We start from the raw sequence: 20,662 nt of genomic DNA on the forward strand, positions 1-20,662 counted from the left end.
GGTGACTTGTCACTAATACTGAACTTGTGAAATATATGCTCTTCTTCCAGTGCATTTTCTTAGCTCTTTACTCCTCCTAATACCTCTGTAAAGTAGAAGGTTATGGTCAAGGTTCTTAGCCTCTCCTCCACCTGATTTTAAAAGAAGTTATTTAGAGAGGGGAAAGTGTGAGGGATCTTCTTTTCTTAGATTTTCCCTACTTTTAAATGGGGAAGGGATTCAGTAAGCCAAAACTCTGGAGGTCCACAGACACTCACGGTACACAGATGCAAACTGTATGGTTTCTCAGGAAATAGAGGAAGTCCTAAGGAAATGAATTGAAATGTGATTACACAGGACTAATAACATTGGTCTGTCTGCAAGAAACTTGCTTCTGAAAGCCCAGCTTCTCCATTTCCATCCCTTTGAAGTGATTTCGTTGTCCAGGGCTGTCCTAAGGAAATTCATCACAAAGAAGAAAGGAAATGGCCAAGCTTCCTCCGCCCTGTCCCTTTTCTGAGTCCCTAATGCATGCCTCTCCCTGCACCCTCACCCCTGCTGTAGGCCAGCTGGGGAAGGGAAACACTACTTAACACAGCAGATGCTGGGAGCACCAGCCAGATGTTCCCTGAAACTGACAGTAGGACTGGTTTGACAATAAGGAAACAGTTCCAGAGAAACAGAAAAGGGACATTGAATTGTTCCACTGAGAAACACTGCCCAACATCTGGAAGATAAATCTTGAAAGAGAAGAGAAATCAAAAGAGAGAAGCAAGCAAGGAAGGAATATGAGAAAATGGGAGGGGTAAGCAAAGGAGGGAGAGAAAGGGTGGAGGGAATGGGGAGGAAGGAAGGAGAAATGTAAAGAGATACTGAATTTTCTCCAAAAAAGGCTGAAAATTCTTGAAGAGGCTATGCTTTCCTGATGAGTCATAACTAGACAAAAGAATGGGATTATTTTCTCTGAAGTCTGTTCCAAGAGAGCATCCTATTCTTAAAGATATCTGCATGCAGTTGAAGCATTGGTATACTGGTGTGACCACGATATTCTGTAATTAGAAACTGACATTAGAAACCTAGAATAAAGAACAGTACTAGGCCAGGTAAGGTGGCACACACCTGTAATCACAGCTACTGAGGAGGCAGAGATAGGAGGTTTGTTGTTTGAAGCCAACCCAGTCGAAAATATTTGAAAACCTGTCTCAAATACAAGCCTACTATGTAACCCCTACTATTTGGGAAGTAAAAGTAGAAAGATCAGTGTCCAAGGCCGGCATAGGCAAAAATGTGAGATTCTATCTGAAAAAATACTAAAAAACAAAAGGACTATGGTAGAGTGTTTGTCTAGAAAGTGCAAGACCCTGAGTTAAACCCCTGTCCCATAAAAACAAAACAAAACAAAATAGAAAATCCATACTTGTCACCTATTTCTACTGCCTGTTGTAGAATTATTCCCAGTGTTGGGAGAGTCAATGAGTCACCAAGACAGCTCCTTTTCTTTCTGAAGCATTTACTAATAGAAGGTTATTATTTGGATTCATCCAGGTAGGTAGAATCTCTACTCTGTCTGGAATCTCAGTAAATGTAGAATCTCTTCCACACTATAGTTCTTCAAATATGAGAGGACCGTCACCATGTTCCTGAGTTGTCTCAGTTATTTCAGCCAATTCTCATGCTCTGTGGCTGCCAGATCTCCTTGGCACACACTTCAGTTTGCTGGTATCCTCTTAAATGTTGGCACTTTGAATTGAACATAATACTCCAGATGTGGTGGCAGCAGTGCAAAGCTCAGTGGGATCATTAGCTTCCTTGATCTGAGGTTGACACTTTATTAGGACTCGTATTAGCTCATCTGACAGCACACCACATGGTCAGCTTGCAGGCAGCTAAAACCCCAAGATATTTTCTTTCCAGAAAGGCTGTTCTTAAGCAAGGTTCCCTGTATCTTGCAGAGGAGCAGTTTATTTTGTGAATCTACATTGAGAATTTCCCATTTCTTAATGCTTTCTTTCTTTCCTCCTATTTAAAAGTCTAGAAGATACTTGCTTTTGTAATAGAATATGTTAGCTATTCCTTCTGATAATTTTGGTAAACATGTGTCCCCATCTGAATCAGGAAACAGAATTTAGAGCAAATTCTTATAAATTGTTACTGGATACCCACTCTTAATTAAATTTTGGTTTATTACTCAACTTACTCGGAATGGTATATTCAACTTTTTACTTACTATTCCGTCTATTTTTTTAACTAGAAAGGATTATCTTTTCCATAAGTAAGTGTTATTGAAACTTAAATAGGGAACAAATTTAAGTGATAATTTTTGGCAAGATTTCTTCTCATATAACCTAAGGTAGTTTTCAATGTTCCCTAAATAATTAGTAATTTACTCCATAACAATCAATTGACTAGTCAAGGAGAAGTTTTTATTCAGGGCACCTGAGTGGCTGCTTTAAAATATTTTAGTACATGTATTAATGTTTAAAATATAGATTGTAATTTAATCCATTCAGGATTCTCAATGATTTTAATCCATTAGCATAGACAGCCAAGTGCAAGGATAAAACCCTAGATGAGGTAGTGCTGAAAGCAGTCACTAGAGGGCAATAGAAGGCTGAGAAACGGGTACAGGACTGTGTGACCTGGTTAGAGGACCCAATAGACTATTAGGATGGTTCTCTGTGGGCAGGCCAGCCCATGGAGCACCATTTCCTATGCCAACCCTCTCCAGAAGAGGCAAATCTCTCAAGTTTACCTTGAAATTCCATTGTAGACAATGTCCACATAAGAACTTGAGCATGTCAAGATGGATCATCCAGTCAGCACTAAATTCAACCACAAAGAAATGGCAGAACATTTTTAGGAAATCTGGTATCAATGATAGACAATAATGTTGACATATGAAGTCTTAGTTTCATGGTTGAAGTCAAAGCCAAGATAAATAGTATACAGTGCAATACTAATTACAATTTTTTTGAGTGTCTACTCTATATCTAGCAATGATCCAACAATCCATTCTTGGAACAACCTTTGTAAAGTAATATTATCCCTATCTTATAAGCAAGCAATTGCAAAACAGGGTTTAAGGAATTTAAGTGGCAGAACTAGGATCTGGGCAGAAATTACTTGATGCTGAAAGACTGCACAACATCCTGATTCAATAATGAGAACTCAGGAAGGAGAACATGGTAAAAAGCTTGTGGTAATCTGCTCTAAAGACCTGACCTTGTATCTTCTTACATATCTTGGTATTCTTTTTGCTGCTGATACATTTCATCAGTCCCTCACAGTTTGAAGTTCATTCCGTTTTAAAGGATGAGGAAAACAAAACATTCTATTAATACATTTGATTTTTTAAAGTCTGAAGCAAACAAACTTTCTAAAGTTCTATGTATCAAATACAAACAGTATAATGAGAACTCCCTGTAATAATTTCAATGAAGATTTGTACATGTGGTCCAAACATACATTGGCTCACACAAATGTGGCACCAGTTTGATATAGTGAAGGTGCACACTAAGTAATTAAGGCAAGGAAAGTTTAAAGGGGATTCAAAAAACATTTTCAATTTAGCATCTGTAAAGCTAATTTCAGGTAGATAGATAAATGAATTTTAGAACAAACTGGCCAGTGATTGACTAATACAAGGATTTTAAAATTGCTGAATCTTCAATAAATTACAAATGAAGACAAAGCGCTCTGATAGAAAAGGTGAATCCAAAGATAGTTCAAGCAATGATAAGGTCACTGGGGTCAAAGATGCATGACATATGTTTGAGTAAAATTGCTTAAGAAATCTGAGATTCAGAAAGGCAATATTTTTAAATAGATTGGCAACATTTTAAAAGCTTGCTTGCAATTAATACAAGCTTTTCCTTCATATTAATAGATAACATTTCATAGCAGTTTTCTCTTATCCAAAAACACCTATAATTTTCAGGGACTATGAAATAGAAGAAAAATTCATATTTATGGACTATTTGTCCACAATCATATTATTTGCTTATTTCTCATGTTTTATAAGGATCTTTAAATACTTGTAAAAATTTAAACTATGTTTGTTTCTAGTTTTGCCTGAAACCAAATACCAAGGAAGCTCTGTGTTAAAAAAAACCTAAAATTTGTTTATTTTATTTAAAATTAAATATAGAAATTACTTTAAAAGTCCACATCCATTTGTCTTAACTCCCACTGTACAAGTTGTCCAAAGGATAAAGATTTCCACAGTTCTTGGGGGTGCTTTTTTTTTTTCTTTTATTATTCATATGTGCCTACAAGGCTTGGTTCATTTCTCCCCCCTGCCCCCACCCCCTCCCTTACCACCCACTCCGCCCCCTCCCTCTACCCCCCCAATACCCAGCAGAAACTATTTTGCCCTTATTTCTAATTTTGTTGTAGAGAGAGTATAAGCAATAATAGGAAGGAACAAGGGTTTTTGCTGGTTGAGATAAGGATAGCTATACAGGGCATTGACTCACATTGATTTCCTGTGTGTGGGTGTTACCTTCTAAGTTAATTCTTTTTGATCTAACCTTTTCTCTAGTACCTGTTCCCCTTTTCCTATTGGCCTCAGTTGCTTTAAGGTATCTGCTTTAGTTTCTCTGCGTTGACGGCAACAAATGCTAGCTAATTTTTTAGGTGTCTTACCTATCCTCACACCTTCCTTGTGTGCTCTTGCTTTTATCATGTGCTCATAGTCCAATCTTGGGGGTGCTTTTTGATGTACAAGTGTTATGTCATAGCAGCAGGATAAATGAACCCAGTTCATACAGGGCAGTGGTATATTAGCATCCTATGTGCCGAAAATAGAGCCATCCCTTTAAAAAGCAGTCCTGTTTCTGAAGTGTCTATGGACATCCAACATTTATGCCCCAGGGGTCAGCTGTTTGGAACCTCTTAGAAATGATTCTGAACTTGTTCTAACACAGTAATGCCATTCCTTATGCTATTCTCTCTGCACCTATCTGTCTTGTGTTATTTTAGTCCCCTTTTTCTCTTGTAAATAGAGCTATGTTCTTTTTTTCCCTTCTCAATTTCTTGACTGCTTTCTTTAGCATATGTGAACACATAGCATCTGTTTCTGAGCCCATGCCAGATGGACAAAATTAATTATTGGAGAAATCTGAGGAAAAGGAGATCAAGGTACCTTTACCAGGGGCAGGAGATAAAGGAAGGGCAGAACTGAAAAGCGAACACTCATTGTCAAGAATAAACTTAGACCATTTCTCAGAGTTTCGCTAGATCCAATGGCACTGCATAAATACAGTTTGAAAAGCGTCTATTGCAGTTTTTCCAGATATACTAAACTTACCTTCCTCTCCTCCAAATTCTAAGTAAAATCTGTCAGAGTAAATGTGCATCTTGGTTGTTATTTACATATTAGCCTAACTCAATTAATCAACATACTTGAGATCTTAAATCTGTATGGACTCATAGTAATCTAAATGACTACATAATTCAATAGGCTGTCAGGGGAAAAACAAGAATCTCTTAGGGGAAAAGAAACACTCAGAAGCCCCAGTTTCATGCCATCCTGTAGGGGTTGTGCTATGGTTTTTATTAGAAAAGAAACTATTAGGGTGCAATTAGCCTGGTATTTCCAAGTACCAAATTCACACGGGTAGAGGGCAGAACTCAATAAATGATAATGACTAACATCTGTAGAGTCTTTCCAGTGTATGTGCTGCTTTGCTTTGTTTAACCTTCATAACTGTTACTTACAATCGTCATTTATGACTCAGGAAACTGAGTCTTAGATAAGTGAAGGGATATAGTGAAGATTACTTAGCATAAAACCCGTGTCTTTAAGCCATACCTTTCAACTCCAAATAAAGTTATTGGGTTTCAAATACAGTATTATTTCTCCTACATTGTGCTGCCACTTTAAAAATGTTTAAAGTCAGTCTACATGGCAGGAGCAATAATTTTATGACTTTTATCTTTTAATGTAATTTTAAGAAAATGTTGCTCTTTAGTATTTTTCACCAATAGGAGCTATGATCCAATATTTTCTTGAAGATAGTATTTTTGAGCCATTTAGTATGACAGCATGGACACAGAATCCTTGAAATGTTATTGAAACCCAGTTAGACACTTTTGCTTGGTTCTACTTATGATCAAACCCAATTTTTTTCCATGTGTTGAAGGTTGCAGTCTGGGTAGAAAAAAATCTATCTCCAACTCCTTCATCTCTCCCCTGCTACCAGAGAACCTCATGGTTACTGATTTGTGTTCTATACAGATGGGCTATCTAACATACAATGTAATGCATGGGTGAAGAGCACTGACTTAAAATGAAAACTTTAAATGTGTGTTAAGAAAGCGTTTCAAAGCACACTCCTCCTGAGCAACACTGCGTAAGATGCTGCTTCAGTGCTCACTGTGTTTGAATTAAAGATAAAGGATACGCACTCAATGAGATAAGGAAAAACCAGATAACCAGGTCTTTAGGCAATGCAGTCTCCAAGATGGTATGTTCTCATGCTAAGCATGCTTGAGCTCACACTTTTTAGTTAAAGGCCTGAAATATTTCTATAATGGAACTGTTCAAGAAAAGTTAAAAGCAATTCTTTCCAATTTTAAAGGAAGTGTGTTCACTTTTGCGTGAGGCAAAACATGGAAATATTTAATTGAAATAAGGAATAGGTTATAAAGTTCTGAGCAGTTAAATTTTTTTAAGCATTGAAAAATGACAGTTTCATAATTTTTTTACATGAACACGTGCAAAGGATTTTTATTTAACTGAATTAACTTGTGAGGAATATGTTATCTGTTTGAAGGAGAATTTAAAGAGCAGACAAGTATACAGGTAATCAGGAAAACTGAAGTTGCTACACAGAGGCAAAACTGGTCAACAGCCGGGGACATTCCTCATATTACTGCATGTTTTCTACAACTCAGAGCTAAAAAATGGCCTAGCAACAATAAATGGCAAGGCCACCTACAAAGATGTTAAGCCAAAGATGTTAGTGCTCCTTTATTCTCCATTTCAAAGCCTTTTGCAATTTCTCCCTCATAAATTACAGACAAATTTCAAAGGCTGAGCAAATCTACAAAAATGTGATGGCTGATTATGCTAAAAGTATTTTATGGCTTACTAAGTGGCAATTCTAAAATCCAATTCTATTTCTATAAGAAAAAAGTGGAAAATTAATGGTCTTAAAGGACAGAAATAATTTTTCTGAGGTAGAAAACATTCTCCATCATGGATAAGGATATAGATGCAAGATAAATGTTCAAACACACACACACAACCTACCAATGATATGGCTCAGTAAATCATTGAGTAAAGGTTCAAAGGGATAGTTAAGGGTGCAAAACTAATTTGAATGCTGAGAATTACTTCAGACTCATCAATAACAAAGCTTTCCCACTCTGATTACAAGGCAGAAAGAATTACCACTTCAATAATCAGTTGCAATTGAATGTTAGCATCCAACCCTGAAGAGAGCAAAGTTGTACATAATATACAAAATATGTAATACCTACATATTTTCAACACATGAAACTATATACATAAATGTATACTTAGTTTAAATTTTCCAATTGCCAATGTTGGGAAAAACTACAAAACAAACACAAATATAATTTCATTTTGCCTTGGTGAAGTATACATTTTACATAGCGATACCTATATATGCATCCGTACACTTACATATGATGCATACACACATGCATATTCACATAGTGGCATGCCCGTGTGCATCATTTCCTTTACCATACACTGCATCAGCTTCATTATTCAGCTAGTAAAGCTAGATTTTGTTCTAGACTCTATTTGTGTCCCTGCCACTTGTAAGTGGACTGCTACCAACACTTGGGAGACTGGACCAAGCCAATACCGGATGGAAAGGCCAGCTTTGCAAGGCTACAGCGACTATGCAGGTTGCAATTTGGGGGCTGAGGATTTCCTCCACCCTGTCCCTCAGTGGTAGGGGTCATGACTGTGGCCTGGGGGCACCATGAGCCTCAGAGCAGCAGTGAGGACTCTTACCCTCACTGGCACGTGGACAGACCAAACAGCCGAGCCAGAGGTTCTGCAGGCAACTCAGAACCAGGGTATGCTTTCTTATCATGTCATCAGGAACCATGGCCACCTTCTTCTGGCTGCCAGAGCCCCTTCTCCTTTGTTGATGACATCTTCATAGAGCAGGGACTTTTCTTTGGAGGGTGGGAGGATGAGAGAAACTCTTGGCACAAGACAGAAATTTGTCAGGAGCTGGTTAGCCCTGCTTCACCTCTGGATCATCTCCCAACCCAATTTCTCATGTCTGCTCCTCTTCCTTTTGAAGGACATGGATCCTGAGCTGGTGGCCACAGCCAAGATCACATTGCTTAGGATCAGTTTGTCAACCCCTGGCATGATGGAGGCTGATGAGGACAGTTCCTTAAACTTGCCCTGGCTTTCCTCCACCAGCTGCTCTTTGGACACTGTGAACTGCTGGGTGTGTATTAAGGTCTGAACTATTTCTAATGCCTTGTTAGCCATTACCAGGGACTTGACATTGCAGGTGTATTTCTTTCTATGACAACCGTATATTCTTGAAACACCAATAAATAGAGTCATTCAGTGTCTAGAAGCAGCTAGTCCATGTCAAAGATGAGGTGGGTGATGGGCCATGGAGAGCTGCAGTGGTGCCACCTGCTCAGTGGGATGAGGGTGGGGATGAGGCCAGGATGGCTGCTCCACACATGCATGCCCTCACTTTCATAATTTTAATAGAAACAACAGAACACAACTAACAAGTCTCTTGTTTTTGTAGATTTTGATCTTGTCCAGCAACCAGCATCTATATATTATGTTCCTTTTTTTCTTTCTGATCCTCATACTCAAGTGACCGTGAGTAGAAAAAGCAAACTTCACTCTATCCTAGGAGACATAACTTCCCTTTCTTCTGTGAGACTGCATGGTTCTCTGCCACATACATTTCTAGGTGTTAAGTTCTAGAAATACTGTTTTGGAATATAAATTAGATCATGTCACACCTGTGCAGGAAGCCTTCCGGGGCATCCCATCTCACTTTGGGTAGCTTTCAAAGTCTTTACCATGGTCTGCCATGCTAAGCCATATGTCGCCTCGTCCTGACTTTGTCTCTGTACTTATTTCTTACCACACTCTGTCAGCTCACTCTATGTCAATACATTGGCCATTTTTTTTTTCTTTTTTTAAGCTGTGAAAACTTTCTTAGAAGTTTTTGTTGTTGATTTGGTTCTACATGTGTTTTATTAGTATGTACTAATTGTACAAAATAATGTGTTTCATTATGACATGTTCATTCATGCATATATAGTGTACTTTGATCACACTTGTCTGTCTCTTCTTTGCCTTCTCTTGTCCCCCTTTCTCCTTCTACTGGTCTCCTTTCTCCTCCCAAATACTCTCTCTTCTACTTTCATATCTTTTTTAAAATCTAGATCTCCCATATGAACAAAAACATGTAATATTTGCCTGAGTCTGGCTTGTTTCACTTCACATGATGATCAGCAGTCCCATCTTTTCTCCTGAAAATGATACAATTCAATTATTTTTATGACTGAATAATACTCCATTGTGTTTGTATATCACATTTTCTTTATCCATTCATCTCTAGATGGGCACCTATGTTTACTCCATAATTTGGCTATCTTGAATATGCCACAAACATGGGTGTACAGCTGTCTCTGGTTTTATATACCTTTGGGTATATAAACAGAGTTGGATAGCAGAATCATGTGTAATTCTAGCTTTAGTTTTTTGAGGAACTTCCATACTGATTTCTATAAAGTAATTTACATCTCCACCAATGGTAAACTAATTTACATCTCCTGCTCCACACCCTCACCAGTATTTGTTGTTTGTTTTCTTGATGGTGGCCATGTAGTTTTGATTTGCATTTTCCTGGTTGCTAAAGACACTGAACATTTTTTTACTCATATATTGGTCACTTGCCTGTCTTCTTTTGACAAGTGTCTGTTCACTTAATTTGACTGTTTCTTAAATACGCCAAGCTGTCTCAGTTCCTGGATCTTTGCTGCTGCTGCTCAGTCAGCCTTGGCCAGTTTTGGCTTACCTTGTTCCTCATTTCATCCAGTCACAAATGCTCTCTTCATAGATACCCTTGCTCAGCGCCCTTTAGAAAATTGTTAATTTCCTCTTTTTCTTTAAGTTGCCCTAGTTTCCCCAATGACAAAGATACAAAACTGCCCTTTTTATAGCTTATAAAAGTCCAAATATCAGGAATTTCAATGATAAAACCTAAGATTTACATACAACTTATCTGTTTATCTTCATTAAATGTATATTTTCTTTAGCTGAAAACAATTTCTTGTAAATCCACTTCTATTAGGAAGAATGCAACATGCAGTAGCTTTTTCTTTCTATCTTGTCTGTTGTTTTCTGTTTAGTTTTCAGGTTAAGGGATTAGATATTGCCATGAAATTTTTTTTAAGTCATAAATATATAAATTATAAATAACTATATATAATTCATAATACAGTTTATGATAACTATAGTGCTTTACTAATATTTATTTCACATTGAACTTTTATTATATGTACAAGTCAATTTGATATAAGAGAAAAAAATGATGATTTATGGTAAGTATACTGATCCCAGTGACTCTGAGGAAGGACTGAAGAAGTCTAACTGGAATTTAAAATTGGTTGTGAAAGGGAGCTTTTCTGATTGTGTGATTCAAAATAATTTTACTTCAGAGAGAGGGTTTTTTTTTTTTTTTGTACTGGAAGCTTACTTAAGGAGGGACTCATGCTTGCTAGGCAGAAGCTCTACCACTTGAGCTGTACCTCCAGCTCTTTTTGATCTGGTTTGTTTTGTTTTGTTTTTTGAGATAGGATCCTGCTTTTTGCCCTGGCCAGCCTGGACTGTAATCCTCCTATTTGTGATTTCCCATATGAACAAAAACATGTAATATTTGCCTGAGTCTGACTTGTTTCACTTCACATGATGATCAGCAGTCCCATCTTTTCTCCTGAAAATGATACAATTTCATTCTTTTTATGACTGAATAATACTCCACTGTGTATGTATATCACATTTTCTTTATCCATTCATCTCTAGATGGGCACTTTATGTTTACTCCATAATTTGACTATCTTGAATATGCCACAAACATGGGTGACAGGAAACCCTCCTTCCCCCAAAGCAGCTAGGATTGCAGGCTTGCAACACTGTGGGCCCTTCCCACCCCCCACCCAACACACCTTTTGAGCTCACTTATAACTCCAGTTTAACCTAAGCAAATGAACCTAAGCTGTGGCAGAAAAAAATGGGTCATCCCCAATTGTTCCAGGATAACAATAGTACATAATACTTATGAGAAGACACAGCAGATAACTTAAACTCTGCTATTGTACCCCATTTTGATTAGAATACTAATATGTTAATGAAATATGGCAAATAAAAATTCTATTTATAACAAGTAAATTTAGTTAAGACAAAATAATCTTATGGCTTTGAAAGATTTGATTTGAAATTTATGTAAGATGGAGATATTACTGTTTTTTTACAAGATACATTAATGATTAAAACCAAATGGATATAAAATATGTGGAAAACATACAGCATCTATATTTATATTTCCATGCTAACTTTACCCAAATACTAGCTGTTTGGCTTACAAGCTAATGATAATTCTCTTTTTCCCTTATTCTTCTTGTGTTCAGATTTCCAACTGGCTTAAACTAGGTTACTCTCTAATTAGCTAGAAGAAGGTGGAATTCAAACTATAATTAAATATTCATTGACTCTTTTCTGTTAGCCAACTTTGGATGGAACAAGTTAATAGAAATGGATTGAGGTATAATAATAATTTTTATAAACCAGCATTGGGGAAGTTGACCATTTATTGAGCTCCAGACTCAAGTTGAACAAAAGTTAAAATATATTAGGGAGAATAGAATTTGTAGAGATTCTCAAAGCAAATGAGATAAAACTTACTTCATCAAAATATACACATAGATCAAAATGCATTAGGATTCAAATTATTCATAATATAGCTCCCTTTCTTATGGATATGTTTAAAATATTGTTCTCTTAGGATGTGAAAAGTTTAATATTAATCATGAAGCAGAAAGAATAGGAGATAGGAATCTAAGACATTAAAAACAAAAATATCAAGAAATATTATAAATATATTTGAAATCAGTGGAAACACACATTCACTTAATAAATATTTATTGGCTGTTTGCTTTATGCCAAGCACTGCCAGATACTGAGGCAAATTTAAATTTCTAAGGATCACTGAAGACTTCAAAGTGCACTTGGGAATACAGCAATATGTGCTATTGCGCTGGCAAATGTAAGGAAGGGTAGGCATGCAGCTCAGTGGTGGAGCACTTGCCTAGCATGTGTGAAGCTCTGGGTTAGATCCTCAGCACTACAACAATTTCTTAAAAAGAAAAAATAGCCAGCTGAAAAGGAGAAACTTGTCTGAAGAAATAAGTGAAGAAGTAACATTTGATTTGAGTTCTGAAGGGTCATTCATACATTTACAGCATGAGAAATGGGTAAAAGGCACTTCAAAAGGAACAGCCTATGCAAAGACACAGAGGTATGAGATAGAAGAAATCCATGAAGTGCTGCTTGCTTATTGCAAGATTGTGGGATAGGTGTGGAGTGGTGAGAAGGGAGTCTGGAAAGGCAGCAAGGTGCTGATGTGTGAAGGGTCTTTTATACCAAAAGGAGGTGTTGTCACTCTCTGAGCTCCAATAAATAGACACATTTTGAAGACATTTTGTGATGTATAATGTAGGAAGACATTTCCAGTGGCTTAATGGAGGAAAAATGGCTGACAGATGAGACTGGGAGCAATGGGCCATTTCACAGTGGTTACAATGCTAGTGGCAAAACAAACCTACAGAATTATTTATGCAGTTACAAATTAGAGGAGGCATTTTTGTTCAGAATGGTTACTGTGTTTAAGGACTGTGGGCAGCCCATAACATGAAATGTTATGGGAGACCAGTTATGGGAGGAGGTCCTTGGGGAGGATTCATTACACAATAAATTCACAGTCATAGAGGCCTCAGGATGACTGATCCCTTGGAATTGACTGCTTCAAAAGGTATTACCACCATTTTTAATTTAAATATCTACATTAGCATCCTTACACAATAGATGTTTCTCCTTCTTTTAAAAATGTTAATTTCAGAGACCTTTCCTGAGAAAAGTGAACAGAAAAGAGAAAGTTTACAAAGTCAATAAGCAGTAAATTTTACTGGAAAATAAAATATAAAACCAAGTAGAATGATCACATATTTGAGAATGGCAGTAGATCCTTAAAGTTGCTGTTCTATAACAAATGTAATCTTTGGTTCCTTTAAGTAGGGAAATCTTAAGTCAACCTTTTCAGGCTAGAACATTGAGGAACGCTACCCAGGAAGCCAAGCCCTTTCTCTATTATTGAGCACAAAAGCAAAATCACAAGGGCACAACATGTGCTTTCCTATTTCATGGGACTCATTTGTTTGCATATGGAACATAGTGATTTGCTTCTTTTAATGCTTCTTTTTAAAAAAGTAACATTAACTTGCAACAAAGACTACAAATTGCTTGTGTGAGAAAAAACTTAAAAGCAAGCTAGAATTTCATCTTACAAGCTTGAATACCTCTCTTAATTTTATGAGGTAATGCAGTCTTAAAACTTTTATGAATAAATAGCACATGGAGCAAGCCTACAGACATAAGACATCCTGTTTGGATAACGCCTTCTAAGTTAAGACTTAGTGGTTTCCATTTTGAATTCCATGCTAAGGTGCTCAAGAAAAACAATTTCATATTGAGTGACAATATACAAGTGCAACAAATTTTTTTAATTTGCATGTTGTTTTGGGAACCTTTTAAAAAGAAACTGTAAGCCAGCATATGGAAACTTCTAAATACAGCCTTAGTTTGCTTGGAATCTAATTAGAGATGCCTTCCAGCTGTTGCCACTGCTAGGAGCCTTTATTCCCTCTGACTCTCTCCTTCCAAACATCCCCTACAAAAGAAAGCTGACCACCAGTTCTTCTGATGCAGCTCGAATTAAATAAGGCAGTCTGATTTAAGAGGAGAAGAAAAATCAGTCATCTCATTGAATGCTCCTCTGCAGAAAGTATTGTGCTATGAAAGTCTAGTCTAGTGGGGGAAAAGTATAAAAACAAAATTCTTGTTAAAAATTAGAGGCATTACCAGCACCATGAACAGTGTCATTAACAATTACAACTAAAGACAGAATGTGGTCTCATGTTTACCTGTGTGGAGGAAAATTAAGGAATATGTTAATTAATTTTTCATTTGTACCGTATTACCCCCACATGGACCCCTGTGATAATCAAAGGTCTAGCTTTGATAGAGACCAGGTCCTACATCATTGACTGGCTATGTTTTCCTTTATGGATATTAACTTGCATAATTTGTTACATATATATAAATGTATATATACGGAGTTCAGGCATAGAGGATTGGAGAAGGGTATAGCATTTACCTGGATCTTTAAAGATAAGTAAAATCCTAATAGGCTGAGAAGAGGGTGACCGTGGTACAAATGTACTTCTCCCATTTCTTTAATCTTACTTTCCACAAATTCTCCTTCATCTTCTGTTCTGCTTTCATTCACACTTTCAAATGTGTGGCTTTCTAGAAAATACCTTCCTTTTGAACCCCCTGCCTTTGTGATTGCCATGGCATTTGTCTCTTTCCTTTGCTTCAAGGCCAAATCCCTCGCATAGTTTACACTGTTCTCTCCAGTTTTATCCCCTCATCCTTTTAAATAACATTACAGAATTTAAGCCATTTGTGTTTTGGGAGTGGGGGGATAAAAATGATCTTTCTCCTTAAAAGGGCAATTTTAACACACAATAAAAATTTTAATAATGACTGGGACTATCTGTAAGAACATTTCTTTTTAAGTAAACATTGTGATATTAAGTAATATGCCTCAAGTTGCTTTGGGTACTTTCCGGAGTGGCTTGCATAGAACACAAACTCCATAATCCAACAGTACACTGTGGGGGAAAATAATTTCTGTTTACTCTCAGCCCAGTGTTCCATCTCATTAACGGCTTTGCCTCTAAATATGCATGACATTTCCTTTCAAAAAATCTTCTGCTTAATGTTTCGAATGCACAGATTTGGTCTGACTTAGTGACTCAATTCCCTGCTATTAAATCATCTGGCCAAGCATGAGTCAGAGTAATAAAGTACTCTGAGACACTTAAAGATTTGAAAAGAGGGACATATATAAACTTGTGAACAATTTCACAGTCTCATGGGGAACAGAATTTTTAGCTGTTATGAGATGCTAGGGTAAGACAGAAATAATAGTTCAGTGTTTTCATGTCTTATCATTCTTGAATGCATAGCTTTTATCAGGAGAACCTTAGTTTTATCATTTTCTATTTAAGGAGATTATAATAAAGTATGGCACTTAAACAAAAACTTTATAGACAGCTGCTGTTTTACTATACATTAACTTACCATGAAGTTTTTCAGACCATTTGGCAATGATAGCCAACATGGGATTAACTGTTTCACCAGAATGTGTTTATATCATAGCATATTATCAAATGGCATTTGGTTTATGAAAGATGGAATGAAAATATGAAGCCAAATGGCACAGTTTAAAGTCAGAATAATCCCCATCTTGCATTTTGGTTATCTCTGTTCTGGTTAATGTTATTATGCTCTACCAGCCATCCAAACAGAACTTTTTCTGGAAGTCTTTTGTTTCCTCTCTTATTTCAAGCTGATATTCATTGGAACATTAAGTAATGTGGCTTTTGCCACTGAATGCCTCTTGAGTCTTTTGTTCTCTTTTACATTTTTACTGTTATCATTATGGATTTTTATTTCAGTTTCTTATTTCTCATCCCAATAACTTTCTACTGATTTGGGAATGTATGCTTAGGAAATTGATGAGACATTGATGAAATAATAATAAGGCAATATTGAGATGGTAAAAATGAGTCATTGACAGTAACTTGTAACAGGCATTTTACAAAACACACATCAATGGAGAACATATTTTATGTGGTTGTTTCCTATATGTGCTTATCTTTCACTTTGCTATTAAATAATAGTTTTCTTATACTCTTTCTTTTCTACTGGGCTATTGAAATGGCATTGGATTGTAAGAGAAAAATATGAAAGTGTGACATCTGAGAAATCTTCTCTACCTTTCAGATATTGCTCTTTCATTATTATTTTTCACAAATCTCCCTGTACCGTGGATTGGATGCTAAAGCGTTGCACACCCACCTCCATTGTAGCACTACAATACCGTAAGATAATTTTTGAACTGCTTCATCTTTGATAGCTGTACTTCATTCTGGTATATGCATCAAAGTCATACTTTGTAAAAATAGAATCAGCACTTCTTTATAAAAGATTTATTGCAGAAATCAGTAGTGTCTTTTTGCTATTGCTAAGTCATTTTTATATTTTGTAATTTGATTCTTATTTCTTGAACATGATTATATTATCAGTATGTTACTCACTTGTAGTATTAAGCCATTAAGTTATCTTCCATGATATGCTGCGGGGAAAAAAACACTGTTTCAAACAATGACCCAGGAGTCCTGGAGCTGAGGCGGAAGTGCCCTGAGTCTGCCTTGGAAGGATGTGGCTGGTTGGTGCAGACAACTGCCAGCAGCTCTACTTTCATCTGTTTTATGTACTGGGTTTTTCCATCAAAGAAATCATTTGAATGAAAAGTTCCACAGTGAAAAAGAGTGTGTAAATCATAAAACAAGTTTTAAGTCCAAGAAGGAAATAAGCCAATTTACCTATGGCACACAAACATGTGCAGACCTGCCAGCTAATATAGGTCTCCCAAAGTTTGGAAGAAAGAGACTACAGTGCCCTTCTCACTCAGACAGCAGGGAGACTTGACACTCATGGCTGCACAGGGCTGGAGGAGGTTTCCAGCACTTGGGAAGTGAAATAGCACTTACAGCACAGGACAACATGGCTTGCCCAAAGTTTATACTAAGATTTCAAATAAGGGATTCAGAGGAGGAATTTGAAACTGAAAAAGATTCCTTAGGTTCAGGATTCTTTAAGAAATAAACTGAAAAATTTTCTTTTGCATAAGAATGAGATTTTTTTTTTTTTTTTTTACATTGCTTGCCTTTAAAATCCAAGAAAAGGAATGCTTGGGCTAACATGTTCTATCAGATGGAGATTGCATATTTTTACTTCAAAACTGGGTGTGGTAACTAAGATGAATGCACTGAAACAAATATTCATCTCAATAAAAATTTCCTAGTGTCTGCACAGCTGTTAACTCTTTGGCTCAGAAAATCAATAGCAGAAAATGGCAGTAATACAACTTACTCAGGGTGGTGCATAAACTGTTTAGTAAGTGCTTTGCTCCTGGAAAACAAAGAAGAGATCACCATGTGGAAAAGTTTTACGCAAAAAAGATTTTTCTAAAAATAAAAGCAAATGACATATTTTTAGCCATCTTAAAATGAGAAACGAAAAGGGTGTGCCTCAGTTAAAAAAAAAATTTACCAGAAGTAAATCTCTAAATATCATAACTCCAAAAATTCAAATGTAGAGCCAGTTACCAACTATAACCCAAACTCTGTTGCCATGATGTGGATCCAAGAGAAAGGGAGAAGTGCGTGTATGTGTGTGTGTGAACATTTGATATTTAAAATAATAGCCTAAAGTAGCAGCATTTTCATTTTATGGAAATCGAATGTTAAGTTCACACCTGGGTACATCTTGGTGGTTTCCTATTCTCATCTGAGCAAGTGAATGTGTTGAGAATGTGCATTGTGCCTGTGAGGCAGAGAAGAGATGAAGAATGGTGAGTTTACCTACCAGTTAATGCACTTGGGGCAGCCTTGAGTCAGATTAGCACTTCCTGCCCTGCTATGGCACCCCTCCTCCACGAATTCACCTGCACTGCTATGACTTCTTTTGAAATATTAGTAAGTGGCCACAACTCAGATGCAGGCATTCTGACCCATCTACTATGCTCAAGTTAAAAAAGAAAATATCTATAACTGCAATTCCTCAAACTATAAAACCTATTATATTATTTTTGGTAGACTTTAAAGTGAAAAATGTAATTACTAAATAGATTGCTATAACTTGTGGAAAGGTGTGATTATCTGCTTGAAAAATGTTCTTTATTTTCATAGTTGAGCTACCTTGAAGTGGACTTTTATGCCTTCTTTTCTTTTTTTAAAAAATTTATTTATTTACTTATTTTATTCATAAGTGCATCCAATGTTTGGGCCATTTCTCCCCCCTTCCCCGCCCTCCCTTATCCACCTTATCTTCCCCCACCCCTTCCCTCTCCCCCCCACCCCCTCTCTACCCGGCAGAAACTATTTTGCCCTTATCTCTAATTTTGTTGAAGACAAAGTATAAGCAATAATAGGAATACACCTTCTTTTCTTAACCTCTCATTTGGAGTTCATTAAAACCTTTTGCCTGGTCTATCTGTGGAATATATTAGAATTCACCCCTCTCATAACTCTTCTCTATACCCATTATCTCTCACACAGGTTAATATCAGGGTCTCTTTAACAGGTCTTCCTAATGCAAATACAACCTCTACAACCTCTACAGTAAAGCCAGTAAAGTCATTCTGTAAAACCTAAGTTGGATCATGTCACCCTTATGATCCAGGCCCCCAATGACAACCATTCACTCAGAGGGAGAGTTTGGGGACTTGGCACTACAAGATCTGACTTCTATAACTGCTTTGACCTCTTTCCCTCTCTCTCTGGTGCAGCCTTAGTGGGCTGGCCTCTTGATGGAACCTGAACACACTAAAGGCGCTCCTGTCAAGGGACTATGAATTTACCATTCTTCCACTCAAAGCAGCTGCATACAGAGTTCTCTCACTTGCCTTGTTCCTTGGTGAGACTTTCCCTGATCACTATAATATTGCCCTTAACCCACTGTGACTCCATATTCCCTTTTCATCTTATTGTCCTTTGTAGAGCATATTAACCTCTAGAATACAAGACATTTTACTCATTTATGTCTCCTTTCACTAGAATATAAATATCATGAGAGCAAGGACTTTTGTAGGTTTTATGAACTTACATGCTTTCCAGTGCTTAGAACTGAATATCAAATGATGAATGATGAATGAATTTCAGGGAATTACACCCAAGACCAACTAAATCTGGGATCAGCACATCAGGAACCACTAACTGGTAGTGGAAAGTTTTGTGAAGGTTTATAAATTAGACAGTAAATTTTTCTCCCTTATAGAATTCCTAGGGCTATGTATTTACCATGGGAATCTCATTTATAAAATGGAGAAATAATAACCCTTGATTAATCCAATTTTCTTTAAAAGATACATAATGTTGGTGAACTCTCTAGCTAATTCAGATTGTTATAACACTTCAGGAAATTATGATACATATGGCTATAAATGTCCCCTCAAGGCTCATGGTTAATGCTTAGTTTGCCATTTAGTGGTGCTATTTTGTGAGTTCTAGAAACTTTAGGAAGGGGGCCTAGCCGGAGGAAGTAGGTCCTTGGTGGTGTTTTGTTCCCAGCCCCTTCCTGTCTCCTTCTCTCTGCTTTGTATCTGTCATGAAGTGAGAAACTCCTTGTCTACACACTCCCACTGCCATGAAGTTCTGCTTTACCAGAGGCCCAGAATCAATGTGCAAGATCTGTAGACTGATACTTCTGGAGCTGTGGACCCAAATAAATCTTTCCTCCTTTAAGTTGCTCATGTCAGGTATGTATGTATGATATATATGTACATACCACGAAAATGATGAAAACTAGGTCAAAGTCATAGCTTTTAAAACAACCTATTCAAGCAAGACTCCAAAATAACCATCCATTTCCTTCAAGTTGCATTGTCATATAAAAGCTCAAAAAGAGGAATAGTCCAAATATTAAATCTCCTAATAACTTTAATTTCATGATTTAGTTCTCAGAAATTCCATTGTTTTTTGCTCTCGAACCAATTGCTATGCCTAAAATGAAACTCTTTTTATCATTCATCTTATGGGAGAAAAGAAACACTTTCAATAGAGACCATGTGTCTTCTAAAAGATGGATGTGAGACCTGAACCAAGCTTTCAATTGCAGAGTGTATGTAGAGTCAAACACGAGTCAACTGACTTGCTACTTGAATAGTACATAAGTTATGTGCATATGGTAGGTGTTAAGAAAATGGCAGTGAAAAATAAGAGATGAAGATAGTAATAGCAGCCAGGGAGGATTGAAAACCAGAATCCTATTTTTGTGTTACCCATTGTGGGGTCCCCAGATCAGTGACTTCATCACTATGGGACTTATTGCAAATGCAGACTCTTAGGCTCTACCCTAAGCCCTTTGAAATAAAATTTCTAAGGTGGAGAGCAGAGGAATAATGTTTTAATAAATTCTCCATGCAATTCTTATGCACTGCTTAATATCTAATTCAATTAGATATTAATTATTTAAATGTGTAATTGTTAATATTTAAGTGATTGTTGGAATCAACAATGTACATGAAGAAATTGTCAAAACTTTTCAAATGCAAAATAAAATATTTTATAGGAGCTAGATAACTGTTGCTTCTAAACACAGTAACAAAAATAGAACTGGAATTGTATATTAAATACCTATGAGAATCTGTATTTATGAGTATTTAAGATACTATAGTAATAAAATACTAAGACATTTCATCTCTCATTATGAGAAAGTGTAGTCTGGCTAGTGGTTTAAATATTAGAA

General features: G+C 36.7%; 1 protein-coding gene and 1 pseudogene across 1 annotated transcript in view; both read right to left on the minus strand.

Annotated features, from left to right (window-relative positions):
- The window catches only part of Arsj (arylsulfatase family member J), a 74,680-nt gene that overhangs the window by 39,604 nt on the left and 14,414 nt on the right, over positions 1 to 20,662 (minus strand). The gene's annotated exons all lie outside the window — the stretch shown is intronic.
- LOC141410866 (pseudouridine-5'-phosphatase pseudogene) lies at positions 4,679 to 10,341 on the minus strand (annotated as a pseudogene).

The sequence above is a fragment of the Castor canadensis genome, chromosome 9 (assembly GCF_047511655.1).
Source record: "Castor canadensis chromosome 9, mCasCan1.hap1v2, whole genome shotgun sequence".
NCBI lineage: Eukaryota > Metazoa > Chordata > Mammalia > Rodentia > Castoridae > Castor > Castor canadensis.